The sequence below is a fragment of the Lolium perenne genome, unplaced genomic scaffold (assembly GCF_019359855.2).
Source record: "Lolium perenne isolate Kyuss_39 unplaced genomic scaffold, Kyuss_2.0 unplaced39, whole genome shotgun sequence".
Classification (NCBI taxonomy): domain Eukaryota; kingdom Viridiplantae; phylum Streptophyta; class Magnoliopsida; order Poales; family Poaceae; genus Lolium; species Lolium perenne.
In genome coordinates this window covers 303,460-311,699 of record NW_027248997.1, presented here as the reverse complement: position 1 = coordinate 311,699, position 8,240 = coordinate 303,460, and positions in this window count along the sequence as shown.

Genomic DNA, 8,240 nt, shown 5'->3' with positions numbered 1-8,240 from the left:
ATATTATATCATTTCTACATCTCCAGATTGACCAACAAAGGCAGAAACGCCAATTCAAATTCTATCTTTGTCGATTTTCCACACTCCGTTCAACCAATTACCAAACATATTAGTAATATTAGATGGAGGTGGGAGATTGTAAGAAAAATACACCATACGCCAAATAAGGTCAACAAAAGGGCACGCACGAAACAAATGATTAACTGTTTCAATGAATCACAAAAACAACAAGATTGGCAACCATTCTACTTTTCGCTTAGCCAAATTATCCTTATTTAATAACACCATTGCTAAGGAACCACATAAAGATTTTAAGTTTCAATGGGATCTTCACTTTCCATAAGTATTTATGAAGAAATCTAGTATGATCATTCATTAAATCGAGATACATATACTTCACCGTAAAAAGCCCGAATCTATAAGTTTCCAAACAAACCTATCATACTCATTAGACAAGGTTATTGAAATAAGTCGCTGACAAAGATGCAACCATTCATCCCACTTATGATCATTGAGACCCAGTTTAAAAGAAATATTAATAGGCGTATGAGCGAATACCGATGAGACCAAAACATTTTTATGTTGCACAATATTATAGAGAGAGGGGTATTGTTGTGACAAAGGCATTTCCCCCAGCAAAACATCCTTCCAAAAACATACAGTCATACCATTACCAATTTTAAAATACCCTCTAGTGAAAAAAATCTTGCTTCACATGCATAAGCCCTTTCCAAAACGGGGAATCAGTTGGTTTAACCTCCACTTGAGAAAGAGGTTTTATCCTTGAGGTACTTGTTATGCAACAGTTGCTGCCACATACCGTCCTCATTTAGAAGTTTAAACAGCCATTTGCTAAGTAAACACCTATTTTCTTAACTCGAGCACTTCAATCCCAATACCCCATTGATCCTTTGTTCTACAAATAATATTCCACTTTGATAGTCTATACTTCCTCTTACTCTCGTCTGATTGCCAAAAGAAATTCAAGCGATAGTAATCTAATATTTTCCGCACCCCTTTTGGAATCTCTAAAACGGAGAGCATGAACATAGGTAAGCTAGTTAAAACCAAATTTATGAGAACCAGCCTATCCCCATATGATAACATTTTACAATGCCAACATCCGAGCTTCAACACTCATGTGTATGCATGCTTCTATTCTTGTAGACAGTGTTGGGCCTCCAAGTGCAGAGGTTTGTAGAAGCAACAAGTTTCCCTTAAGTGGATCACCCAAGGTTTATCGAACTCAGGGAGGTAGAGGTCAAAGGTATCCCTCTCAAGCAACCCTGCAATTACGATACAAGAATTCTCTTGTGTCCCCAACATACCCAATACACTTGTCAGATGCATAGGTGCACCAGTTCGGCAGAGATAGTAAAATGCAAGTGATATGGATAAATATGAGTGGTAATAATAATCTGAAATAAAGATGGCAGCAAGTAAACATGTAGTAAAACAACACATAAACGGTGATTCGATGCTTGGAAACAAGGCCTAGAGATCATACTTTCACTAGTGATCACTCTCAACAATGATATCATAAAGGAATATAAATATAAGCACTTCACTATGCTACTCTGAACTACTCTTCGGATGGATAACGAACACTAATTCACGGCGTAGGGCTGCAAAAGCAAACCTTAAAGATGTATTCCCAAGTACTAATGAACACCCCACGCTGTACTTTGAGCATTCATAGGAGGTACTAACACACCACAATTTCATAGAGACATCCAACTCAAATCATAATTCAATGAACATTCTTTGAAATATAGCCTAAGAGATTCACACGGTGCACACACTCCACCTTTACACACGTGGGACAAGGAGTCTCCGTGTGATCTTTATGTGACCATGACCATGAGCTTTGCAATAAAAAATTATAGTCATAGTAAATAAAAAATTGCTGAGATGCTCACTCTCTGTTTGTCTTGTCATTTTGGCATGGGATTGCTCTTACAAGAGTACCTCCATATCATCGGGCAAGAGGTACCCCGTTGGCGGTTTGATACGTCTCAAACGTATCTATAATTTCTGATGTTCCATGCTAGTTTTATGACAATACCTACATGTTTTGCTCACTCTTTATAATGATTTTATGCATTTTCCGGAACTAACCTATTAACAAGATGCCGAAGTGCCAGTTCCTGTTTTCTGCTGTTTTTGGTTCCAGAAAGGCTATTCGGGAAATATTCTCGGAATTGGACGAAACAAAAGCCCACGATCTTATATTTCACGGAAGGTTCCAGAAGGGGATACGAGGAAGGGCAGCAGGGGACCCACACCATATGGCGGCGCGGGTGGCCCCCTGGCCGCGCCGACCTATGGGGAGGGAGCCCCCTGGCTCCTCCGAATCCGCCTCTTTGCCTATATAATCTCTCGTGACGTGAAAACCCTACAACGATTGATGAAACTCCAGAAAGACTCCAGGGACGCCGCCGCCATTGCGAAACTCCGTTTCGGGGACAGAAGTCTCTGTTCGGCACGCCGCCGGACGGGGAATTGCCCGGGAGTCATCTCCATCGACACCACCGCCATCTTCATCGCCATTGCTGTCTCCCATGATGAGGAGGGAGTAGTTCTCCCCCGAGGCTAAGGGCTCTACCGGTAGCTATGTGGTTCATCTCTCTCTCCCATGGTGTGATCTTTATGTGATCATGAGCTTTGTATCACTATTAATCTATGTGCTACTCTAGTGATGTTATTAAAGTAGTCTATTCCTCCTCCATGATGTAATGTTGACAGTGTGTGCATCATGTAGTACTTGGCGTAGGTTATGATTGTAATCTCTTGTAGATTATGAAGTTAACTATTACTATGATAGTATTGATGCGATCTATTCCCCCTTTCATAGCTATTGTTGACAGTGTGTATGCTATGTTAGTACTCGGTCTAAATTGCAACGGTCTATTATGCACTCTAGAGGTTACTTTAATATGAACTCCGGACGTTGTGGAGCTTGTTTACTCCGGCTAGAGGTGTGCTTTTGTAGCCCTACACAATGTATGGTGTTTGTTATCCAACAAGAGAGTGTGAGAAAGTAGCACAAGTGAAGAGAAGTTATTTATTTATGTGATCATTGTTGAGAGTGTCCACTAGTGAAAGTATGATCCCTAGGCCGTGTTTCCAAATATCGAATCACCATTTATTTACTGTTCTACTGCATGTTTGCTTGCTGCCATCTTTATTAAAGATTGCAATTACTACTTACAATCATCCATATTACTTGTATTTCACTATCTCTTCGCCTAGTGCATCTATACATCTGACAAGTGTATTAGGTGTGTTGGGGACACAAGAGACTTCTTGTATCGTAATTGCGGGGTTGCTTGAGAGGGATATTGATACGCGTACAACACACGTCCGTTGGGAACCCCAAGAGGAAGGTGTGATGCGTACAGCGGCAAGTTTTCCCTCAGTAAGAAACCAAGGTTTATCAAACCAGTAGGAGCCAAGAAGCACGTTGAAGGTTGATGGCGGCGGAGTGTAGTGCGGCGCAACACCAGGGATTCCGGCGCCAACGTGGAACCTGCACAACACAACCAAATTACTTTGCCCCAACGTGACAGTGAGGTTGTCAATCTCACCGGCTTGCTGTAACAAAGGATTAGATGTATAGTGTGGATGATGATGTTTACGAGAGAACAGATAGAACGAGTATTACGATGGATTGTATTCAATGTAAAGAATGGACCCGGTCAACAGTTCACTAGTGGTGTCTCTCCCATAAGAATAAGCATGTTGGGTGAATAAATTACAGTTGGGCAATTGACAAATAAAGAGGGCATGACCATGCACATACATGTTATGATGAGTAGTGTGAGATTTAATTGGGCATTACGACAAAGTACATAGACCGCTATCCAGCATGCATCTATGCCTAAAAAGTCCACCTTCAGGTTATCATCCGAACCCCCTCCAGTATTAAGTTGCAAACAACAGACAATTGCATTAAGTATGGTGCGTAATGTAATCAATAAATACATCCTTAGACATAGCATTGATGTTTTATCCCTAGTGGCAACAGCATATCCACAACCTTAGAACTTTACATCCTTGTCCCAAATTTAATGGAGGCATGAACCCACTATCGAGCATAAATACTCCCTCTTGGAGTTACAAGTAAAAACTTGGCCAGAGCCTCTACTAGCAACGGAGATCATGCAAGATCATAAACAACACATAGATGATAGATTGATAATCAACATAACATAGCATTCACTATTCATCGGATCCCAACAAATGCAACATATAGTATTACAGATAGATGATCTTGATCATGTTAGGCAGCTCACAAGATCCAACAATGATAGCACAATTAGGAGAAGACGACCATGTAGCTACTGCTATGGACCCATAGTCTAGGGGTGAACTACTCACACATCACTCCGGAGGCGACCATGGCGGTGAAGAGTCCTCCGGGAGATGATTCCCCTCTCCGGCAGGGTGCCGGAGGCGATCTCCTGAATCCCCCGAGATGGGATTGGCGGCGGCGGCGTCTCTGGAAGGTTTTCCGTATCGTGGCTCTCGGTACTGGGGTATTCGCGACGAAGACTTTAAGTAGGCGGAAGGGCGGAGTCGGAGGGCTGACGGGGGCCCCACACGCTAGGGCCGCGCGGGCCCCTCCTGGGCCGCGCCGCCCTAGTGTGGTGGCGCCTCGTCGCCCCACTTCGGTTCCCTTTCGGTGTTATGGAAGCTTCGTGGAAAAATAGGCCCCTGGGCGTTGATTTCGTCCAATTCCGAGAATATTTTCTTACTAGGATTTCTAAAACTAAAAACAGCAGAAAACAGCAACTGGCTCTTCGGCATCTTGTTAATAGGTTAGTGCCGGAAAATGCATAAATATGACATAAAGTATGTATAAAACATGTAGGTATCATCAATAAAGTAGCATGGAACATAAGAAATTATCGATACGTTGGAGACGTATCAGCATCCCCAAGCTTAGTTCCTACTCGTCCTGAGTAGGTAAACGATAACAAAGATAATTTTTGAAGTGACATGCCATCATAATCTTGATCAATACTATTGTAAGCACATGTAATGAATGCAGAGATCCAAAGCAATGGTAAAGACAATGAGTAAACAATTGAATCATATAGCAAAGACTTTTCATGAATAGTATTTTCAAGACAAGCATCAATAAGTCTTGCATAAGAGTTAACTCATAAAGCAATAAATTCATAGTAAAGGCATTGAAGCAACACAAAGGAAGATTAAGTTTCAGCGGTTGCTTTCAACTTGTAACATGTATATCTCATGGATAATTGTCAATACAGAGTAATATGATGAATGCAAATATGCAAGTATGTAAGAATCAATGCACAGTTAACACAAGTGTTTGCTTCTTGAGATGGGAGGAAATAGGTAAACTGACTCAACTTAAAAGTAGAAGAAAGGCACTTCGCGGAGAGAAGCATTGATTGCTATGTTTGTGCTAGAGCTTTTATTTTGAAAACATAGAGAGAGCATAAAAGTAAAGTTTTGAGAGGTGTTTGTTGTTGTCAACGAATGATAGCGGGTACTCTAACCCCCTTGCCAGACAAACCTTCAAAGAGCGGCTCCCATGAAACATTTTTATTTTTGGGTGGCACTCCTTCCAACCTTTGCTTTCACAAACCATGGCTAACCGAATCCTCGGGTGCCTGCCAACAATCTCATACCATGAAGGAGTGCCTTTTTATTTTAGTTTTGTTTAGATGACACTCCTCCCCACCTTTGCTTTCTCAAGCCATGGCTAACCGAATCCTCGGGTGCCGTCCAACAATAACATACCATGGAGGAGTTTTTATTTTTGTAAAATTATGAAGGTTAATTAATTTGGGACTGGGAATCCCATTGCCAGCTCTTTTTGCAAAGTTATTGGATAAGCGGATGAAGCCACTAGTCCATTGGTGAAAGTTGCCCAACAAGATTGAAAGATAAACACCACATACTTCCTCATGAGCTATAAAACATTGACACAAATCAGAGGTGATAAATTTTGAATTGTTTAAAGGTAGCACTCAAGCAATTTACTTTGGAATGGCGGAGAAATACCATGTAGTAGGTAGGTATGGTGGACACAAATGGCATGGTTATTGGCTCAAGGATTTGGATGCACGAGAAGTAATCCCTCTCAATACAAGGCTTAGGCTAGCAAGGTTATTTGAAGCAAACACAAGCATGAACCGGTACAACAAAACTCACATAAAAACATATTGCAAGCATTATAAGACTCTACTGCTGTCATCCTTGTTGCTCAAACCCTTACTAGAAAATATCTAGACTTTAGAGAGACCAATCATGCAAACCAAATTTCAACAAGCTCTATGTATTTCTTCACTAATAGGTGCAAAGTATATGATGAAAGAGCTTAAACATGATCCTTATGATCACAACAATTGCCAAGTATCAAATTATTCAAGACATTCTACCAATTACCACATGTAGCATTTCCCGTTTCCAACCATATAACAATTAACGAAGCAATTTCACCTTCGCCATGAACATTATGAGTAAAGCCAAAGGACATATTTGTCCATATGCAACAGCGGAGCGTGTCTCTCTCCCACACAATTAATGCTAGGATCCAACTTTATTCAAACAAAACAAAACAAAAACAAACAGACGCTCCAAGCAAAGCACATAAGATGTGACGGAATAAAAATATAGTTTTACTAGAGGAACCTGATAATGTTGTCGATGAAGAAGGGGATGCCTTGGGCATCCCCAAGCTTAGATGCTTGAGTCTTCTTGAAATATGCAGGGGTGAACCACCGGGGCATCCCCAAGCTTAGAGCGTTCACTCTCCTTGATCATATTGTATCATCCTCCTCTCTTGATCCTTGAAAACTTCCTCCACACCAAACTCAAAACAACTCATTAGAGGGTTAGTGCATAATCAAAATTCACATGTTCAGAGATGACATAATCATTATTAACACTTCTGGACATTGCACAAAGCTACCGAAAGTTAATGGAATAAAGAAATCCATTCAAACACAGTAAAGGAGGCAATGTGAAATAAAAGGCAGAATCTATCAAAACAGAACAGTCTGTAAAGATGAATTTTTTAGAGGCACTTAACATGCTCACATGAAGAAGCTCAAATTGAATGAAAGTTGCGTACATATCTGAGGATCACTCACATAAATTGGCAGAATTTTCTGAGTTACCTACAGAGAATTCAACCCAGATTCGTGACAATAAGAAATCTATTTCTGCGCAGTAATCCAAATCTAGTATGAACCTTACTATCAAAGACTTTACTTGGCACAAAAATGCAACAAAACTAATATAAGGAGAGGTTGCTACAGTAGTAACAACTTCCAAGACTAAAATATAAAACAAAAGTGCTGTAGTAAAATCATGGGTTGTCTCCCATAAGCGCTTTTCTTTAACGCCTTTCAGCTAGGCGCAGAAAGTGTGTATCAAGTGTTATCAAGAGATGATGCATCGGCATTATTTTCACAACTTATCCCATTAGGTATCTTAGATGCTCCCTTTTCTATAGTGGTATTAAGATCTTTATCAATTTTAGGCCTATAATAGTTTTTTGGTTTAGGCACCTTAGAGACATACATGAACTTTTGCTCCTTACCCACATAAGCTTTCTCTCTAAACTTAATAGATGAAAAAGTTGAACCCAAGGTTCCCATAGCTTCTTCAAGTTCACTAATCCTTTGGGTTTGATTATCATGAATAGCACAAACTTCTAAGATGGCAATTTTCTCATTAATTCCACCTAGAGATTTGTCAAGTTTATCGTTGCTATTAAGTAATTCTCCCAATTTAGTCTCATTACTTGGAAGATTTTGCTCTATGGTCTCCAACTTTTTCATGACATCATCAAGAGAGATTTCAATTTTAACTTCATTAATAGGTGGTATTCCAAATAGACTCTCAATAACGCAACTAGCTTCTAGAGCAGGAGTGCCTAGGAAGTTACCTCCCGCGAGACAATCAAGAACATACCTATTCCAGCTAGAGATACCAACATAAAAATTCCTGAGTAGGATAGTGGTGGAGTGTTTCTTAGTGCACCTATTATGAGCATCACTAATTCTATACCAAGCATCTTTTAAACATTCTCCCCCTTGTTACTTAAACGAACGAACTTCAACTTCAGGATTACTCATTTTAGCAATAGTAAATAAAGCAAACTAGATAAAGTAAATGCAAGTAACTAATTTTTTTGTGTTTTTAATATGGAGATTGCAAACAAGACAGTAAATAAAGTAAAGCTAGCAACTAATTTT